The sequence below is a fragment of the Lissotriton vulgaris genome, chromosome 11 (genome assembly GCF_964263255.1).
Source record: "Lissotriton vulgaris chromosome 11, aLisVul1.2, whole genome shotgun sequence".
NCBI lineage: Eukaryota > Metazoa > Chordata > Amphibia > Caudata > Salamandridae > Lissotriton > Lissotriton vulgaris.
The window spans coordinates 649084978-649106975 of NC_141699.1; positions in this window are offsets into that span (position 1 = coordinate 649084978).

The window sequence follows — 21998 nt, forward strand, 5'->3', positions numbered from 1 at the left end:
AGGGAGGTACCCTGGCGGACAGGCAAAGTCTTCTTAAATAAGCATGTTAATTGGTTTGGAGGAAGCACGTGATTCACTCATCAACTGGTAAGAGTGATCGGAGCATGATCGAACTGAGAAACACTACTTACCATTTACTAAGCATGCGCCGATACCGCGGACGCTACAGGCCTGATGGGAAATGTAGTGCGCCACAATAGTGGGGACTCTCAAAACACCTTAATATTAAGGCAATCGGTGATCATAATAAATAGTGCCCTCCTAACAAGGCCAGAATAGTCAGCTGTGGCACTAAATTCATAAATTAAAAAGCCAAACCGCATACTGCAAAACGCTGCGATTACATGCCTATCCTATCCGCGCATGCGCAGTGGTCTGTAACCGCCTACAAAACTGTTGGGAATTGTAGTGCGTCAAAATGAATGGACTATCCGAAGTCCGCAACAGCTCAAATGTATGCGAATATATTTAATCAAAAACACACAGTTATCCATGTCTACAAAAAGTCCCATCATACTCAAAACCAGCCCCACTATGTGTTGGACCCGGCCCTTTGGGCAGGTTCACCCCTAGACTTTTTGCTTTTTCCTAGCCTGTTTCTGGAACCTGGTGTTGGTGATTCTAGGCCTCTGCGCATTTTTTTCACTGTGGTACAATGTAAAGTGCTGGAGCTCTCTGTATGAAGGGTGAGTGACCTGCCCTCCCATAGGAATGAATTGGGAATATGTATGCCCATGGTAGTTCCTGTTGTGTGGGGAGTGCAGGGGTCGAGTTTGGTATGTATCAACTCGTGAGAATGAATGCTGCAAAATGATGTATGCAGCATGACTGTGCCTAGTCTGGAAGTACTACTTTTGGAAGTTGGTATATTTGTGTAAGTTGGTGCTGGCGTGTGATTGGCTGGTGAGTCTGCCCAGGAGTGCCTGGACCTGCTGGTGGATGGACTGTCCGGTTTGAGTAGGACAGGGTCTGCAGGGTCTGCAAGGCCCCAGAGGAGGGGTTCTGAGTCAGCCGTGGATGAAAGGCCCCTCTGCTGTCAGGGATGGGAGGAAAGAGCGTCTGGTGGTGCCGGGCTGTGCCTGCCGCCCACCCTGCTGGCTCTCCATCCTGACAGCCCACTGTCACCTCTGGCCCTGAAGCTGTCAGGAAAGACGTAAAGCAGAGACATTCCAGCACTCGGGGTCCCTTGCACGAAGTACTTCAAAGGCATTCCTGGGTATAAGAAGGAGCTGTGTCTCCCTCCAACTTGTTCTTGTTCTAGCTCTTGTGGCTGACTTGGATCTACCAGGGGTGGGCGCTGCCCAGCCCCTGGGTGCCTGGATTCCTGGACTCCTGGGGGACCCTTCTGCCCTGCCTGGGCTGAAGGGGGGACTTGGCTTTGCCCCTGGGGAAGCTCTGGGACCTTGGCAGCATGGAGAAGCTGCCTTTTTCTGGGGAGAGCGCTGGAGTTGATTTCTAGCGCCTGGAGGCGCTGTGCTTCCCCCTGAGCGCCTGGGAGCGCTCTGCCTGCTGTCTAGAGCTCTGGGGCGCTTCATTTCCCCCAAGCGCTTGAGAGCGCCTTCTCTGGACTTTGTAGCGCTGAGGAGCGTTTTCCCTGCTCGTTTATAGTGCTGGACGCGCTGAAGATTCCTGCCTGCATGGATTTAATCCATTACGAGTGCCCACCTCAATCTGCCTTGTAGAATAACAAACTACGAAGGGGCCGCGACGGGATTGGCCCGTGCGGCGCAGCGTCATCCGCGTGGTGGGCCGTGATTGGCCGAAGTAGCGGAGCGTCATCGCCTGACTGTCCCGGGAGCCGCTCTGTCATTGGCTGACTCCCGGGTACTGAAGGGGCTCGACCGGAGGGCCGCGACGCGATTGGCTGGTCCGCCCCCGAGTCCGGGGCACGAGGAAGAAGGCGCCGAGACGCATGGCGGCCGGGAGAGGGCTGTTCCCGCTTCCCCCTGCCTGGGGGAGGCCCTAGGTCGTCGTTGCCGGTCTCCCGTGTGCAGAGGGAGACCGGAGCTGCCCCGCCGCCAGCAGAAGTCCCGCCCCCGCAGCCCGGGTGCCGATAGAGGATCACCGCCGGGCCCGGGGAGAAGAGGAGGAGGAGCGCGAGGGCGGCCTGCCGAGAAGAGCCCCCGCCGAGAACAGCCCGGTGAGTCCCGAGGGCTGGGGGGGCTCTGTGAAGTTGCTGCTCCGCGAGGGAGCAGATGAGTTCTCGTGGTGCCGGTCGAGGCACCAAGGAAGGGCAGCCCCGAATGGCAGTGGGTCGCCCCACCGTGAGCACAGAGCCCGCGAGGGGCTCTTGAGGGTCCGCATTTCTTTGTGTGGGTGCCGGTTTAGAGGCACTGCTGCAGGGCGGCCCCGGATGGCAGCGGGCCGCCCCAACGGTGTGTAGAGCCCGTTTGGCTCCAGAGAGGGCCATATGCGAGAGGGGGGGGCTTCGGGGCATATTTTCGGTGCTCGTCCCCTCCTGGCCCTGAGTGTGAGGGCTAGAGTCCGGTGAGGCTCATGGGGGCATCATTGTTTTAAGAGCCTGTGTGGCTCCAACGGTTGGCATCATTGCTTTAGAGCCTCTGTGGCTCCAACGTCTGGGGCATGTGCTATGCCCTGAGCCTGTGTGGCTCCAGCAGTGGCGCAGTTGGCGCCTAAGGGCCAGTGAGGGCCCTGGCGCAGTTCTGTTGTTCTCCAGGTGCCCAGAACTTTGTGGGCACCTGCTACGTATAGGCTTTTTGTACTAAGACTGGCGCTGCATGGCAGCACAACCCTGACACTGAGACTCAGGGCGTCTGAGCCCCAACAAGGCCATTGGCCTAGGGACTGCCACAGGTGGTGGCTTATGTGAGTTTGCGCAATGGTATGGTTATTGCACCTCTGAATGTGATCTTTTGCATCATGTGTTATTCCTGCACCTCTGAAGGTTTTTAGGCCTCATGTGATTTTTGCGCTATTGCTTTACTCTTGACACCTCTGAATGTTTGATGCATTATGTGTCTTTCTTTTCATGCGCTGCACCTCTGAATGTTTAGTCATCATGTGTCTTCTTGCGCTGCACCCCTGAATGTATTGTGATTACATCATGTGCTCTGTCCTTAACACCGCTGAATGTGTAGGTCTATACATCATGTGTTTTCTTTCTTTACTACTCCTCTGAATGTATATTCATGCATCATGGGTAGTGTGTTCTGAGTTATACCCCTAAGTGGATTTCATCCTTAGGTGGTTGTTCTTTCTAGTACAGGTGGTCCTAGTGAGGTCCTGGGTACCTGCGTGACATGCTCCTAAGGTGTTTAGGGTTGCGTAGTGTGTACTTACCTGTTCCCAGTAGTTACTGGATGTGATTTATAACTGTTACTTTGTGCTACAGTGATTTTATACTCTTTTAGTCTAAGTTCTGATAGTATTTCATTACTACTAATGTGCTGATTGTGACAGTGGCCCTTGTGGCCCTGTCTTGTGAATAATCCCATGTGAATATTGCCCGTGCCAATTGGCACCATGTATATGTGTGATTTTATCTGATGTGCTTTTACAATACAAAAGGTATTTTTATAATAACCTTGTGTGGAGTCTCTTTTGTGGTGTACCTAGTATGTTGTTGCTATTGTGCGCTGACGCAAATGCTTTACACATTGCCTCCGAGTTTAGCCTAGACTGCTCGTGCCAAGCTACCAAGGGGGTGAGCAGGGGTTATCTTGGCGTGTGACTTCCTTGCCCTGACTAGATTGGTGGTTTCTGCCTGGCTTTGGCGTCAGCCTTAGCCTACCAGAAATAGCCAGTTCTAACATTGGTGGGTCAGCGGTGCGGATTTGGAACTTGTGTTTGCGCAGTGCCATAGCGACAACTGGCTACATTACAAAACTCTGCAATTGTTTTTTTCAGATAGTCACATGTTTGGGATTATTGTTTTTGATTTTTTTCCTCAAGAGTGTCATTTTCAAATGTGTTTCTGCGCTTTATGTTTAGTGTCAGATGAGAGAAAGTGACAGGGCGGGACGCCAGTAGAGAGGGAGGTTCCCATAGATTAGGAATCCCTTGCTGGGTCCAGTGTCCAATCCCAAATCCTATCCCCATGTGTGTGTGTGGGTAGATAGGAGAGAGAGGGAGTGTGAGGTGAAAAGACTAGCTCAGGGGGTGGTTGTTCCCTGAGTGTAGTGTGTGTGTCTGGATTCCCCAGTGGGGTAGGATCCAGTGGTGGCAGCTTTAATGTGTCCAGTGTGTTAATTTCCATTCCCCGCTCCCAGAGTTTGGTACCTGTGTCACGTGTGGTCAGGTTGAGTGATCAGGGGTGGTAAAAACTGCCTTACCAGTCCGAGGGGGGGGAGTGTGCGAATGAGTGTTGTGCTGAACTGGAGGAGTTGGTGTGAGTTTTCTTTTTGTCAAAGAACTTGCATGAGAGGTGTACCTCTGGTGGTGTGCAGGAGGTCCTGCAGAGGAACTGGACAAGAAGGTGGATGTCTGGCGGTGTGCTAGATGTCTTGCATTAGGGAGTGATTCTAAAAGCAGTGGCTTGTGTATCTGATGATCCTGTGTAGGTGAAGAGGTTCATGTGTAGCCCAGCTAGATCCCAGTAGAAAGGGTAGGGTGTAGGGGCTCACGTCCTGTCTCAGTGGAGGCAGAGTGAGTGTGGGACGGTGTGTCCCACGTTGGCCTGAAACCCTATCTCAGGGCCCGGAGGGTTCCCTAAGGGAGCGCCAGGTCAGGGGCCTAGGCTGTACATACAGGTCAGTTGAGGAGGATCTTCCTGTGTCTAGAGGACGGGGAGTGTCTGTAACCAGAACTCCGGCTGTCCTAGTGTTGGGCAGTACCGCTCCTAAGTGGAGGGTGCAGAAGTCCTGGCTCGCTGAGCATTTGACCGTCTAGAGTGCTTGACCATTTGTGGGGCCTCTGGAGGTCGTTCCCCGAGGAGGGGGGAAAGCCGGGTTGGGGTTGTGGCCTGACCTGGGAGGAGTACTGGAGGAAAGTGTGTCACTGATACGCCGCTGGCGTGTGCTCTGTCTAGCCTTGGACATACTGAGAATCACCCTGTGATAGGGAGTACTGAAGGAAAGTGTGTCACTGATACGCCGCTGGCGTGTGCTCTGTCTAGCCTTGGACATACTGAGAATCACCCTGTGATAGGGAGTACTGAAGGAAAGTGTGTCACTGATACGCCGCTGGCGTGTGCTCTGTCTAGCCTGGGACATACTGAGAATCACCCTGTGATAGGGAGTACTGGAGGAGGGTGTGTCGCTGATACGCCGCTGGCGTGTGCTCTGTCTAGCCTGAGACATACTGGGCCTGTAGTCATGGAACTGGAAGGGGGTGCAGAGGGACGGTGTCCTTACTTCTGACCCCGGTGCAACCTGAGGGTTTAGATTTTAGGTTGAGAGATTAGGAAACTTCTAGGTCAAGAGGAATCTCTGCCAATGTGGATCAGCTTGAGAGACTGAGGGGGCTGCCCTTGCTGTGTGTTCTGGGGCTCATCTGCAGTTGTTGTTTCCACTAAGGTAGAGGAAAGGGGGCTTTGCTGTGTCCCCCCACCTGCTTGAAGAGGAACTGTGCTGTGTGCTTTGTACCTCAGAAGTGAAATAGTTTCCAGGTGGTAGACCAGTGATGGAGTGAGGTCCTGAGCTGGTAGGAGAATTGTGTTCTGGTGAGTGCTTCTCTGTGAGGGTGCGGAAACCCAGAAGTAGAGGTAGGTTGGGGCATTCTTGCCCGTGACCTCTGGTCAGCTTGGGGGTGTGGACCCTAGGTTGTTGGATCAGTGGTAGTTGTAGCTACACTGAGAGAGAGAGTGGAGAATGGCTATTGTGTGCCAGGGGTTATTGCCCCCCGCTCTGTGGATTGGTTAGGACCTGTGATTTGGATGGTCTTGGCTGTGGATGACTAGGGAGTACCAGTGGGGTGCCCTAGTTGTGTCAGAGAGTTATTGTTTAGAGGTAACCAGGTAGGTTCAGAGTGGCGAAAAACCGGAGGGTGTCCCTGCCGTGCAGGTCCGTGTCCATGGTTTTTGTCGCCCAAAGCAGTGAAGCCCATCAGTGGAGTGATTGGTCTACCCTGCGTTTTGGCTGGAAGGGGGCTGTGTTGGACCCGGCCCTTTGGGCAGGTTCACCCCTAGACTTTTTGCTTTTTCCTAGCCTGTTTCTGGAACCTGGTGTTGGTGATTCTAGGCCTCTGCGCATTTTTTTCACTGTGGTACAGTGTAAAGTGCTGGAGCTCTCTGTATGAAGGGTGAGTGACCTGCCCTCCCATAGGAATGAATGGGGAATATGTATGCCCATGGTAGTTCCTGTTGTGTGGGGAGTGCAGGGGTCGAGTTTGGTATGTATCAACTCGTGAGAATGAATGCTGCAAAATGATGTATGCAGCATGACTGTGCCTAGTCTGGAAGTACTACTTTTGGAAGTTGGTATATTTGTGTAAGTTGGTGCTGGCGTGTGATTGGCTGGTGAGTCTGCCCAGGAGTGCCTGGACCTGCTGGTGGATGGACTGTCCGGTTTGAGTAGGACAGGGTCTGCAGGGTCTGCAAGGCCCCAGAGGAGGGGGTCTGAGTCAGCCGTGGATGAAAGGCCCCTCTGCTGTCAGGGATGGGAGGAAAGAGCGTCTGGTGGTGCCGGGCTGTGCCTGCCGCCCACCCTGCTGGCTCTCCATTCTGACAGCCCACTGTCACCTCTGGCCCTGAAGCTGTCAGGAAAGACGTAAACCAGAGACATTCCAGCACTCGGGGTCCCTTGCACGAAGTACTTCAAAGGCATTCCTGGGTATAAGAAGGAGCTGTGTCTCCCTCCAACGTGTTCTTGTTCTAGCTCTTGTGGCTGACTTGGATCTACCAGGGGTGGGCGCTGCCCAGCCCCTGGGTGCCTGGATTCCTGGACTCCTGGGGGACCCTTCTGCCCTGCCTGGGCTGAAGGGGGGACTTGGCTTTGCCCCTGGGGAAGCTCTGGGACCTTGGCAGCATGGAGAAGCTGCCTTTTTCTGGGGAGAGCGCTGGAGTTGATTTCTAGCGCCTGGAGGCGCTGTGCTTCCCCCTGAGCGCCTGGGAGCGCTCTGCCTGCTGTCTAGAGCTCTGGGGCGCTTCATTTCCCCCAAGCGCTTGAGAGCGCCTTCTCTGGACTTTGTAGCGCTGAGGAGCGTTTTCCCTGCTCGTTTATAGCGCTGGACGCGCTGAAGATTCCTGCCTGCATGGATTTAATCCATTACGAGTGCCCACCTCAATCTGCCTTGTAGAATAACAAACTACGAAGGGGCCGCGACGGGATTGGCCCGTGCGGCGCAGCGTCATCCGCGTGGTGGGCCGTGATTGGCCGAAGTAGCGGAGCGTCATCGCCTGACTGTCCCGGGAGCCGCTCTGTCATTGGCTGACTCCCGGGTACTGAAGGGGCTCGACCGGAGGGCCGCGACGCGATTGGCTGGTCCGCCCCCGAGTCCGGGGCACGAGGAAGAAGGCGCCGAGACGCATGGCGGCCGGGAGAGGGCTGTTCCCGCTTCCCCCTGCCTGGGGGAGGCCCTAGGTCGTCGTTGCCGGTCTCCCGTGTGCAGAGGGAGACCGGAGCTGTCCCGCCCCCGCAGCCCGGGTGCCGATAGAGGATCACCGCCGGGCCCGGGGAGAAGAGGAGGAGGAGCGCGAGGGCGGCCTGCCGAGAAGAGCCCCCGCCGAGAACAGCCCGGTGAGTCCCGAGGGCTGGGGGGGCTCTGTGAAGTTGCTGCTCCGCGAGGGAGCAGATGAGTTCTCGTGGTGCCGGTCGAGGCACCAAGGAAGGGCGGCCCCGAATGGCAGTGGGTCGCCCCACCGTGAGCACAGAGCCCGCGAGGGGCTCTTGAGGGTCCGCATTTCTTCGTGTGGGTGCCGGTTTAGAGGCACTGCTGCAGGGTGGCCCCGGATGGCAGCGGGCCGCCCCAACGGTGTGTAGAGCCCGTTTGGCTCCAGAGAGGGCCATATGCGAGAGGGGGGGGCTTCGGGGCATATTTTCGGTGCTCGTCCCCTCCTGGCCCTGAGTGTGAGGGCTAGAGTCCGGTGAGGCTCATGGGGGCATCATTGTTTTAAGAGCCTGTGTGGCTCCAACGGTTGGCATCATTGCTTTAGAGCCTCTGTGGCTCCAACGTCTGGGGCATGTGCTATGCCCTGAGCCTGTGTGGCTCCAGCAGTGGCGCAGTTGGCGCCTAAGGGCCAGTGAGGGCCCTGGCGCAGTTCTGTTGTTCTCCAGGTGCCCAGCACTTTGTGGGCACCTGCTACGTTTAGGCTTTTTGTACTAAGACTGGCGCTGCATGGCAGCGCAACCCTGACACTGAGACTCAGGGCGTCTGAGCCCCAACAAGGCCATTGGCCTAGGGACTGCCACAGGTGGTGGCTTATGTGAGTTTGCGCAATGGTATGGTTATTGCACCTCTGAATGTGATCTTTTGCATCATGTGTTATTCCTGCACCACTGAAGGTTTTTAGGCCTCATGTGATTTTTGCGCTATTGCTTTACTCTTGACACCTCTGAATGTTTGATGCATTATGTGTCTTTCTTTTCATGCGCTGCACCTCTGAATGTTTAGTCATCATGTGTCTTCTTGCGCTGCACCCCTGAATGTATTGTGATTACATCATGTGCTCTGTCCTTAACACCGCTGAATGTGTAGGTCTATACATCATGTGTTTTCTTTCTTTACTACTCCTCTGAATGTATATTCATGCATCATGGGTAGTGTGTTCTGAGTTATACCCCTAAGTGGATTTCATCCTTAGGTGGTTGTTCTTTCTAGTACAGGTGGTCCTAGTGAGGTCCTGGGTACCTGCGTGACATGCTCCTAAGGTGTTTAGGGTTGCGTAGTGTGTACTTACCTGTTCCCAGTAGTTACTGGATGTGATTCATAACTGTTACTTTGTGCTACAGTGATTTTATACTCTTTTAGTCTAAGTTCTGATAGTATTTCATTACTACTAATGTGCTGATTGTGACAGTGGCCCTTGTGGCCCTGTCTTGTGAATAATCCCATGTGAATATTGCCCGTGCCAATTGGCACCATGTATATGTGTGATTTTATCTGATGTGCTTTTACAATACAAAAGGTATTTTTATAATAACCTTGTGTGGAGTCTCTTTTGTGGTGTACCTAGTATGTTGTTGCTATTGTGCGCTGACGCAAATGCTTTACACATTGCCTCCGAGTTTAGCCTAGACTGCTCGTGCCAAGCTACCAAGGGGGTGAGCAGGGGTTATCTTGGCGTGTGACTTCCTTGCCCTGACTAGATTGGTGGTTTCTGCCTGGCTTTGCTGTCAGCCTTAGCCTACCAGAAATAGCCAGTTCTAACACTATTCAAATGTAATTACACATGCTAGCGAATCTGGGCTGGACTGTAGACTCGTTATGTATTGTTGTATGTAACGGCACAACGTGAGTATGCAATGACCAATAGCATAATACGAAGGCTCTCAGGCTCACAGGATGGTGTGTAACTGTGCAGGAAAACATCCTAAGCCTTAGTTATGATTCATAGCTCTGCCCGGGCTGCCAACATCAACCGAACTAGTAAGTTGGCCCAGGTACTGTGATTAAAAACCGGGAATAGTCAAAGAACAAACAAATCGCTTAACGCCATATGAGTGCCAAAATATATTGTAGAGGCATTCACATATAGGCAATTTGTATATTGGTAAAGGCTCAATGCCTCTGTCTCAGATGTCAGCGGGGAAGCGAAAAAAAATACATATGCATTCATATGGATTAATGAGATTGTATGGATGTTGAAAAATATTCACACTATTAAGTTAAGGGTCAAACTACTAGTGTTAGTTACAGGATTTACTATTTATACAAAAACAACTCTCGTGAAAGCAACTTCTCACATATAGCCACAGAGGAATCATGACAAATTGCAGCATGAAGCTAAAATCCCTTTAGGGGACCAGCAAACTCATAAAGTCACCCATGGAATCTCATCATTGACTCCCTGGCTATCTCACTTAAGTCTGTAGATCCATTTCTGTTCCTTCACAAAAAGGAATCTCGCAATGTTGCTGATATGTGATGGAACAAACGGTCGCTCGAGCATTGCCCACTTCATGTCTTCTGGCTTATGTTTCAGGCTGAGATAGTGATTAGTAAGGCGTGTAGACTGTTTGCTGCACCTGATCATGCTTTTATGCTTGCTAATTCTCAACTTGATCTTTCGTGTCGTATAGCCTATATATCTCAGCGAGCATGGGCAAGTAATCATATAGATGACTTTGTCCGAATTGCAATTCGTGTGTGTTTTCAAAATCCAGGGTTTCCCAGTGCCAATGTCCACAAATTTAGTTTTCTGGATTTGTGGACATGCATTACAGGAACCACAAGGATAATGGCCACGAACCGCAGGGAGAGCCCAAAGTGTGTTTGAAGCCTCATGGATTTTCAACATGGGCGTCGTGTGTACCAGACTATCACGCAGGCTTTTGCCCTTCTTGAATAAGAACAAGGGAGTCAGGGATAGTATCAGTGGCCACATTCAAGATTCTACAGTGTCTCTGTACCATCTTCTGTACCTGGTTGGAAAGTATACTGAAGGTGTTCACAAAAGTGAGTCTGTTTAAAGGTTCTTTCTCAGCTCTAACATCCAGTAGGGCATCGCGATTATTGTTAGCGGCCCGTTTCCATGCTCTCCTTACCAAATGTCTTGGATAATCTCACTCCTGAAGTTGCACTGATAATTCCTTAGCATGTGTTTCGAAATGTTGTCTTTCTGAGCACTTTCTACGTATCCGTAGAAACTGCCTCACAGGCAAATTATCACGTAGGGCCTTCGGGTGGTGGCTCCCATATGTCAGCAACAAGTTTTTTACCATCGGTTTCTTGTATAGCTCACATCCTAGTCTCCCATCCGATGTAAAAATCCGGATGTCCAGGAATTTTAATTGAGTTTTACTATACTCAACTGTAAATTTAAGAAACCTGTTCTTACTGTTTAGCCATGCATGGAACTCCAAAATCTCAGCCGTAGAACCACGCCCCACCACCAAGATATCGTCTATGTATCTCTTCCACAGCAACACCCAGGTGAAAAAGGGGTCGCTGTGGTTGAGAACATATTCCTGCTCAAAAGATGGACGTAGAGATTGGCTAGGCTGGGCCCAAAAATAGTGCCTATCGATGTTCCGGAGATCTGTAAAAAGATCATCTCTTCAAATCTAAAAAAGTTCATCATAGCCAATCGCGTGCACTCCATATTGAAATACCCTGGAGTTATGCTATTCAAGTCACTTGCCTCCAGGAGACCTCTGATGGCCTTCAGAGTCTCCTCTTGTGGGATACAGGTGTACAGTCACTCGACGTCAAAGGTCAGTAGTGACGTCGAAGTCAATCCCAGGGAGCAATCTCAGGACATCAGTCGTGTCTTGGGGGTAGGTGGGCATTTCTTTCACCAAGGGCCTCAAAAAATGATCAACAAATGTGGACAAAGGTTCTAATAAAGAACCGATGCCAGAGATGATATGGCGACCCGGCGGTTGTCTCTGAGCTTTATGAATTTTTGGTAAACAATAAAAATATGGCATGACAGGATGACTAGTCGACAGAAATTATGCTTCTTGTGAGGTAATCCAACCTTCCACTCTTGCTTCGTCTACCAGTTGGCTGATTTCCACAGCTAGTCTAGGCGTGGAATATGTCACCAATGGTCGATATGACTTGACTTTATTTAGTTGTTGTGAGAAGTTGGCCTGATATGTAGTGTTTCCAATTCTGGAACCACTTGGTATCAGTCCAAACAAACCCCAAAGATGTCTGGTTGTAAGTCAACCTTGTTAGACAAGCTATCCTAGAGGTAGCATGGACTAAGCAGCCTTAAAGGCTTAACTTAAGAGGTCGTGTTAAGCGAGCTGTTTTACCACATACAATCCTGTAATCAAATGAAAGGACACCACACAAGTATATATTATAAAAATATATGTGTTTATTTCTAAATTAATCCCCAGTACTCTTTATGAGGAAAGGGGCACAAGCGTTAAATCAAAAGCACAGTATAACATACAAAGTTGCACAATTTTGGATGAGGGCCGGTGGCCACTCAAACCATATACTAAAAAAATGGTATAAGAGATACCAATCGAACAGTGGTTAGGCCTAAGGCCTAGGGAATCACTGGGAGCAGTCAGGACTAGCAATGCTGAAGTCAGGAGTAGCCCACGGAATTCGGTGCAGCACGGAAAGTGCGGCTTGCACCAATGCAATGCCAATGGTGCGTAAAAGTTACACAAAGTGAGTTTAAAGATACTTCCGCTGAACCTAGAGGAACAAAACTTAAGACACAGACCCTAGAGGTGTGTACCAGTGTGGGAACACCGGCGTTGCAATGTTACCTCACCCACAGGAAGTGGGTGTACAGGGTCGAAGTGGCGTCGGGTTTTGACACGCAGGCTCTTGGTGCTTGGAGCTGAAGAAGCTGCAGGCGATGTGAAGCAGAAGTGTCCGGTGTGATCCAAGGGCGGATCGAAGTCGAGATGTACCTGAAAGCAGAGGGGACAGAGTCTGGGTCACTCAGCAGTTACCAGGGTGGAACCAGGACGGAACCAGGCAATGTCGGGAACAATCAGGTGGTTGTTGAGAGGCTTCTCTCCGCTGTCACGTAGGCTCTGGGGCATCTGCGACGTCCAGGAGCAGGTCACGATCTGTCCCACGCAGGCTCTCGCCGTCAGCACCGTCGGCTTCAAGATTGCAGCAAACAGCACTTGGCAAAAGCAATCCACGCGGAACCGGGAGATTGCTTCTCACTCGAACCAGGAGGGTCAGAGTGGGGGCTCCTTTTCACAGGAGCTGGTGCAGATCTGGAGCAACCAGAAAAGCAAGTCGTATTCAAGGTTTCGTCGGCACAGGGGCCACAAGCCAGCTGGCAAGTGACTGGGCCAACGCGTCGAGCCAACACAAGCAGAAGGGCCCCACGCAGCACTCGTCGAGTGTGGAGGGGGTAGCTTTGGTGCAAGTGTAGCTCGGGGTGGGGGCTTCTCAAACCCCGGTGTACCCCCGGTTGTTGATTGTATCTGGGACGTCCCCTTGTTTGCGGTTGGCCTCTCCCTAAAAAAGTCCCCGGTTGTTGCTGAAAAGTGCCTCTTTTTTTATTTTTGGCCTAAAAAAGTCTGGTTCCCAAAAAATTGTGGATGCGGTGGAAAAGGAGGTATCTGTTGGGGAAAAGGTTGTTGCTGATAGCCCCAGGGTACCGGGGGACATCATTGTCCTTGATTCTGATATACACCCTGTGTACCTCGCCTCCTGTTGAACCTGTTCTGTTGACCCCTACCTCTATTATGAGGTGCACTAGAACTAGATGTGTCAGAGTCACTAGAGCCCTGTTCAGAGCCCGAGGTGGAATAATTAGAGCCATAGCGCTTGCCTTTCCTGTTATACTCTAATGCTACATAGGTCTCACTAGTATAAGGGTATATTTTGACTAGTGAGAACCGAGCAAGATCTTTTTTGAACTTCTCGATCTAAATAATGAGAATGCTATCTTTATACTCTTTTTTAGATTTATTGGTCTCATTTGCATGCTTTTTGTAGAGGGTGTTAGAGATAGTTGTTTTGATCTGTCCCTCAAGAACCTGTATCTCAATAAGAATGGCATCAGCCACCCTTTTAGCAGTGCTTACAATCAAGATGAGCCAATCGCATGTGCATCGTCACGCGATCAGCCACCAATCGCGTAAAAACTCTTTGTCAGTCAAAAAGAGCCTGGGAGCGTTCGTAACAATCAATCTGGTCGGTGCGCACTTACCAGGTAAGTACTCAGTCATAACCACTCCGTGGATAGATGTACGAGAGTGGGTTTCCTTAAGATTCAACAATGTCAGCCAGTCATCTTGAGAGTCAGTCTAAGTCTCTGGTAAAGCATCCAAAATACTAGGGTTGTCTAATAATATGGAATATAAAACCTTGTCATCAAAAGCAAGGCCTGCAAAGTCGGCAATGGTCAGAAAATAAATCAATCAAAAAGGTGAGCGAAATGTGGAACTCTATACACTTTGGAGTAACCACAGAGAGAAGTACCAGCAGCCGTGGCTGCTCTAAACACCAAAACACATATTTACAAAAGAGGGTCCTAGGGAAATATTATTTAACGACCAGGAAGTCTCCTATCCCCAATTACAACTGAAACAACAAAGAATGGACTACCGGTCTTCAAACATAGAGACACAGAAGATTGGACAGGAAATCGTGGTACTCAAAGCAATACAAACAAAGCCTCACTGTGTTGAGGTGAATCCCATTAGCCCACCACAATGGCGGAGCATTGTCACCTGGGAATGATCATTCATTGTATGAACCAGTGCAGTTCACACCTATCCAGGTGGGAAACAAAACTGCACTTAATTCATAACCAGTGATCAATCCGATCAAAGTTGAAATCTCGATCAGTGGTGCTGATGATTTGCAGTGTAAAAGAAAATGTGTGTGAAAAAAGTTTAAAATTGACTACTAAGACACAGAAAAAACTTAAATAAACGCTATCTTAGTGTCAAGGTTAAAAACACAAGCTGATAGTTTGAAAGAATAACTATCTATAGCAATAGGAGTTGGGTTGACATGTTTCAGCCTAATAGGTGTCACTAACCTGGCTTTCGTCAGGACCAAATGGTGATTACGTTACTGCAAAGTTCTACAAATCTACATGCAAACAAAAAACCATCAAAATTGTGGATACAATACACCCTACCAGAACCTGTGGTGCAAAGATGCAGTAAATTTTCATTTTCACAGGAGGTGCAATATCTTTTCTGAAAAACAAATATTGGGATGATTAGTATCATTCTTTGGTACACAATAACCATGCCAATCTCTTTCTCATCTTTAATAGTGTCTTGAAAATTCTTGACAATATGCTACCCAATCCGTGGCAGAAGGAGTGCACTTCCAAGACTCAATGAATATATTCGTTAGTACTCACCCAGCTTTATGTGGGAGTACTCCTCACCTCACCCAGCTACAGCTCAGTAGATGAGGCCCGCTATGTATCATGGGTAGACACAAAAACCACAAAAGAGTAAAAATCCCTGTGTGCCCACCTCCCATCTTACATACATATAAAAACCTTGATGTCAAAAAACATATAAACTGACCATGAACCCTCAGAGGAGGCCAACACAGATGATGAGGGGGCTGACTTCTTTGCAAAAAGTGCTCTACATTCTCATATAAAAACCTAATGTAAGCACTGTATTGTTATTGGCACCCCTATATATTGTTAACCAACATAGTCTACGGTAAAAAAACACTAGCGCCTAGTCACAGAAGCCACCTTAACAGACAAAGACTGTGATCCAGAGTGATAACGCCAACAAATGCACTGTACACAACCAAAGACAAGAGTAGGAGCCCCTACTGACTCACCTGTCCGTCGGTACCCCTGACTGGAACCGAGCCGAAGGGAGGTACCCTGGCGGACAGGCAAAGTCTTCTTAAATAAGCATGTTAATTGGTTTGGAGGAAGCACGTGATTCACTCATCAACTGGTAAGAGTGATCGGAGCATGATCGAACTGAGAAACACTACTTACCATTTACTAAGCATGCGCCGATACCGCGGACGCTACAGGCCTGATGGGAAATGTAATGCGCCACAATAGTGGGGACTCTCAAAACACCTTAATATTAAGGCAATCGGTGATCATAATAAATAGTGCCCTCCTAACAAGGCCAGAATAGTCAGCTGTGGCACTAAATTCATAAATTAAAAAGCCAAACCGCATACTGCAAAACGCTGCGATTACATGCCTATCCTATCCGCGCATGCGCAGTGGTCTGTAACCGCCTACAATACTGTTGGGAATTGTAGTGCGTCAAAATGAATGGACTATCCGAAGTCCGCAACAGCTCAAATGTATGCGAATATATTTAATCAAAAACACACAATTATCCATGTCTACAAAAAGTCCCATCATACTCAAAACCAGCCCCACTATTCAATTGTAATTGCACATGCTAGCGAATCTGGGCTGGACTGTAGACTCGTTATGTATTGTTGTATGTAACGGCACAACGTGAGTATGCAATGACCAATAGCATAATACGAAGGCTCTTAGGCTCACAGGATGGTGTGTAACTGTGCAGGAAAACATCCTAAGCCTTAGTTATGATTCATAGCTCTGCCCGGGCTGCCAACATCAACCGAACTAGTAAGTTGGCCCAGGTACTGTGATTAAAAACCGGGAATAGTCAAAGAACAAACAAATCGCTTAACGCCATATGAGTGCCAAAAGATATTGTAGAGGCATTCACATATAGGCAATTTGTATATTGGTAAAGGCTCAATGCCTCTGTCTCAGATGTCAGCGGGGAAGCGAAAAAAAATACATATGCATTCATATGGATTAATGAGATTGTATGGATGTTGAAAAATATTCACACTATTAAGTTAAGGGTCAAACTACTAGTGTTAGTTACAGGATTTACTATTTATACAAAAACAACTCTCGTGAAAGCAACTTCTCACATATAGCCACAGAGGAATCATGACAAATTGCAGCATGAAGCTAAAATCCCTTTAGGGGACCAGCAAACTCATAAAGTCACCCATGGAATCTCATCATTGACTCCCTGGCTATCTCACTTAAGTCTGTAGATCCATTTCTGTTCCTTCACAAAAAGGAATCTCGCAATGTTGCTGATATGTGATGGAACAAACGGTCGCTCGAGCATTGCCCACTTCATGTCTTCTGGCTTATGTTTCAGGCTGAGATAGTGATTAGTAAGGCGTGTAGACTGTTTGCTGCACCTGATCATGCTTTTATGCTTGCTAATTCTCAACTTGATCTTTCGTGTCGTATAGCCTATATATCTCAGCGAGCATGGGCAAGTAATCATATAGATGACTTTGTCCGAATTGCAATTCGTGTGTGTTTTCAAAATCCAGGGTTTCCCAGTGCCAATGTCCACAAATTTAGTTTTCTGGATTTGTGGACATGCATTACAGGAACCACAAGGATAATGGCCACGAACCGCAGGGAGAGCCCAAAGTGTGTTTGAAGCCTCATGGATTTTCAACATGGGCGTCGTGTGTACCAGACTATCACGCAGGCTTTTGCCCTTCTTGAATGAGAACAAGGGAGTCAGGGATAGTATCAGTGGCCACATTCAAGATTCTACAGTGTCTCTGTACCATCTTCTGTACCTGGTTGGAAAGTATACTGAAGGTGTTCACAAAAGTGAGTCTGTTTAAAGGTTCTTTCTCAGCTCTAACATCCAGTAGGGCATCGCGATTATTGTTAGCGGCCCGTTTCCATGCTCTCCTTACCAAATGTCTTGGATAATCTCGCTCCTGAAGTTGCACTGATAATTCCTTAGCATGTGTTTCGAAATGTTGTCTTTCTGAGCACTTTCTACGTATCCGTAGAAACTGCCTCACAGGCAAATTATCACGTAGGGCCTTCGGGTGGTGGCTCCCATATGTCAGCAACAAGTTTTTTACCATCGGTTTCTTGTATAGCTCACATCCTAGTCTCCCATCCGATGTAAAAATCCGGATGTCCAGGAATTTTAATTGAGTTTTACTATACTCAACTGTAAATTTAAGAAACCTGTTCTTACTGTTTAGCCATGCATGGAACTCCAAAATCTCAGCCGTAGAACCACGCCCCACCACCAAGATATCGTCTATGTATCTCTTCCACAGCAACACCCAGGTGAAAAAGGGGTCGCTGTGGTTGAGAACATATTCCTGCTCAAAAGATGGACGTAGAGATTGGCTAGGCTGGGCCCAAAAATAGTGCCTATCGATGTTCCGGAGATCTGTAAAAAGATCATCTCTTCAAATCTAAAAAAGTTCATCATAGCCAATCGCGTGCACTCCATATTGAAATACCCTGGAGTTATGCTATTCAAGTCACTTGTCTCCAGGAGACCTCTGATGGCCTTCAGAGTCTCCTCTTGTGGGATACAGGTGTACAGTCACTCGACGTCAAAGGTCAGTAGTGATGTCGAAGTCAATCCCAGGGAGCAATCTCAGGACATCAGTCGTGTCTTGGGGGTAGGTGGGCATTTCTTTCACCAAGGGCCTCAAAAAATGATCAACAAATGTGGACAAAGGTTCTAATAAAGAACCGATGCCAGAGATGATATGGCGACCCGGCGGTTGTCTCTGAGCTTTATGAATTTTTGGTAAACAATAAAAATATGTTATGACAGGATGACTAGTCGACAGAAATTATGCTTCTTGTGAGGTAATCCAACCTTCCATTCTTGCTTCGTCTACCAGTTGGCTGATTTCCACAGCTAGTCTAGGCGTGGAATATGTCACCAATGGTCGATATGACTTGACTTTATTTAGTTGTTGTGAGAAGTTGGCCTGATATGTAGTGTTTCCAATTCTGGAACCACTTGGTATCAGTCCAAACAAACCCCAAAGATGTCTGGTTGTAAGTCAACCTTGTTAGACAAGCTATCCTAGAGGTAGCATGGACTAAGCAGCCTTAAAGGCTTAACTTAAGAGGTCGTGTTAAGCGAGCTGTTTTACCACATACAATCCTGTAATCAAATGAAAGGACACCACACAAGTATATATTATAAAAATATATGTGTTTATTTCTAAATTAATCCCCAGTACTCTTTATGAGGAAAGGGGCACAAGCGTTAAATCAAAAGCACAGTATAACATACAAAGTTGCACAATTTTGGATGAGGGCCGGTGGCCACTCAAACCATATACTAAAAAAATGGTATAAGAGATACCAATCGAACAGTGGTTAGGCCTAGGGCCTAGGGAATCACTGGGAGCAGTCAGGACTAGCAATGCTGAAGTCGGGAGTAGCCCACGGAATTCGGTGCAGCACGGAAAGTGCGGCTTGCACCAATGCAATGCCAATGGTGCGTAAAAGTTACACAAAGTGAGTTTAAAGATACTTCCGCTGAACCTAGAGGAACAAAACTTAAGACACAGACCCTAGAGGTGTGTACCAGTGTGGGAACACCGGCGTTGCAATGTTACCTCACCCACAGGAAGTGGGTGCACAGGGTCGAAGTGGCGTCGGGTTTTGACACGCAGGCTCTTGGTGCTTGGAGCTGAAGAAGCTGCAGGCGATGTGAAGCAGAAGTGTCCGGTGTGATCCAAGGGCGGATCGAAGTCGAGATGTACCTGAAAGCAGAGGGGACAGAGTCTGGGTCACTCAGCAGTGACCAGGGTGGAACCAGGACGGAACCAGGCAATGTCGGGCACAATCAGGTGGTTGTTGAGAGGCTTCTCTCCGCTGTCACGTGGGCTCTGGGGCATCTGCGACGTCCAGGAGCAAGTCACGATCTGTCCCACGCAGGCTCTCGCCGTCAGCACCGTCGGCTTCAAGATTGCAGCAAACAGCACTTGGCAAAAGCAATCCACGCGGAACCGGGAGATTGCTTCTCACTCGAACCAGGAGGGTCAGAGTGGGGGCTCCTTTTCACAGGAGCTGGTGCAGATCTGGAGCAACCAGAAAAGCAAGTCGTATTCAAGGTTTCGTCGGCACAGGGGCCACAAGCCAGCTGGCAAGTGACTGGGCCAACGCGTCGAGCCAACACAAGCAGAAGGGCCCCACGCAGCACTCGTCGAGTGTGGAGGGGATAGCTTTGGTGCAAGTGTAGCTCGGGGTGGGGGCTTCTCAAACCCCGGTGTACAGCTTTGAGGGTCACTCGTGGGCTGCACGGTCAGCGTCTCGTGGCCTTTTCAAGATGGCGTGCCCCACGCTTCCGGTCGCCTCCACTGGTCTCAGCTCTGCAGGGACTGTGGATCGGGCTGGGAGAAGGCAGGCAAGCTTGATCTCGTCGATCTCTGTCGCTCAAGTTCCGGCGGAAACTGCAACAAAGCAAGGGTCGAGGGCTGGATGGTGCCTGTTTGCACAGGGTGGTCACTCCTTGACCACAAGGGAGATTCTTCGGTCTTCTATGTTGAGTAGAATGTCGAAGGGTCCAGAATTCCTTTCTTATGTTTCTTCAGGATGATCTGAGTTGCATTGGCACTGCTCCCACTCTTATTCGAATCTGGTGGGCTGGACATCCTGCTAGGTCCCCTCCTATGGGTGGGACCCAGGAAGGGGGTGGTTACACCCTTTTCCTTTGATCCAGGCCGCGCTGGGATGGGGGCTGGGATGCCCCAGAACCGGTTTGGCCGGATTATGCAAGGGGCATACAACAACAAATAATATCTGGGGGTCAAAAGAAGAGAAAGTAAGTCTAACAGGAAGGACCACTATACCAAAAACATGCAAGACAGTATCAGTGAGAAATGATATTTAGTGAATGGTCAAGTCAAGACTCAAGAGTACATGGAGAAAAATGTATTGTTCCCATCAGAAGCCACACTGTACCGCCCTTGTTGTCATCATTTGGGATCTCCTTACGCAGGAGACAAGACGGCCGGTAAGTGATTACCGTGACCGAAATGTGATGTGAGGGCAGAACAGAACAGAAGGGTATGATAGTGACTAATGAGAAAAGCAGTGTATTGTGATTGGAGTGGAAAAGTGAAGGGTAATTATAAAATTAGGTGAATGGGTGGAAAAAGAAATTTTATTAATATCCCCCAAACCCTAAGATTAAAAGGCAGGTGTGGGTGCAGGTTTTAAATAATAACCGCACGTAATGGTGGTCGACATGTTTCTGCATTTCACAAGAAGAGATTTTCTAATGCATTCCTCAGGACCTAAAAAGATACACTACTGCTTTGTAAATAAGATAAATAATGAAAGATATCACCTGAACATCCAGGCGTACTCAACCGTATACTGTCAGTGCATAATGGTAAGGGATCCAACATGTAAAACAAACATACAAACAAACGGAGAAACAAATAGGACATTTAATGTTATACACATTGTTTCTGTTTGTAATCATAATGGCATTGCAATATGTCCATTCATACTTGGACATCATCTCAAGTATACACTCACCCTTGTGTGTAGGTTGAGAGGCTTCACCCCACCTGGCTGCAGCGCAGGTAAAAGGAGCACCGCTCTGAGGATAATCATATAGTATTTACAGGGCGGTTAGTTGTGTGACACTAGACAAAACACAGTGAAAAATAGAGTGTGCTTTGAGGCGGGAGGTAGTCAAGACCTTTTATAAAATCATGTGGTGACCAAGCTAGGCGAAAACGCCATAGTTTCTCACAGTCAATAGAGATGACCACACAGCGTTGATATTATGGGGCTATCGCATTATTAATGGGAGCGTGATGATGTTCTCACGGAGCGCTCAAAACGGAAGTAAAGATGAGTCGTTCTAATAATCCGCCCAACATTTGTATAATTGTGCGTTAATTTACACGGAGAGCTGTTATGCATGGAAACCGCTCCGTGTAAACACTGTTTAAGAACGCAGTGCGAGACCTGCGGCGCATCGTATTTGTAAAAGCGGAGTGGCCTCTAGCGGCGTGTGTTGCTCCGTATCTACACAGGAAAAGTAACAGACAAACGCCGCGCGCATTGGGAAGACAGGTCGCGCAGCGATCACTCACCTCTCCGTCGGTGTCTCCGGGCAGTCTTCAGTACTGCTCGGGGGGGCGCCGATCGCGGAGTGAGATAATGTTTTGTATGATTGTGACTCATCAAACAACACGTGACAGGGCAGTCACGTGACGCTTGGAAGTCTGGGATTTGTAGTTCGCTCCCAAATTCAACCTATAATTAGTAGAAAAAATGATCTATGGGTGAGCAGCAGTGTGTCAATATGCACATTGCTTGAAACTCACTCAATGATGTTTAAGGTCACAGCTACTATTGATTCAATAACATACTGTATGCATACAAAAGCGTGGCTGAGAGTTCGCTTTCTGATAGTTGATAGTATACGATGTGTAATGACATTATGCAGAGCAGCCTATAATTAGTAGAAAATTGATCTATGGGTGCGCAGCAGTGTGTCAATATATATATTGCTTGAAACTCACTCAATGGTGTTTAAGATCACAGCTACTATGGATTGAATCACATACTGTATGCATACTAAAGCGTGGCTGATAGAACGCTTTCTGACAGGTGATAGTATACAATGTGTAGTGACATTATGCAGAGCGACACTCAGAGGGACCTTATGCAGTGTACCATTCAAAGGGAC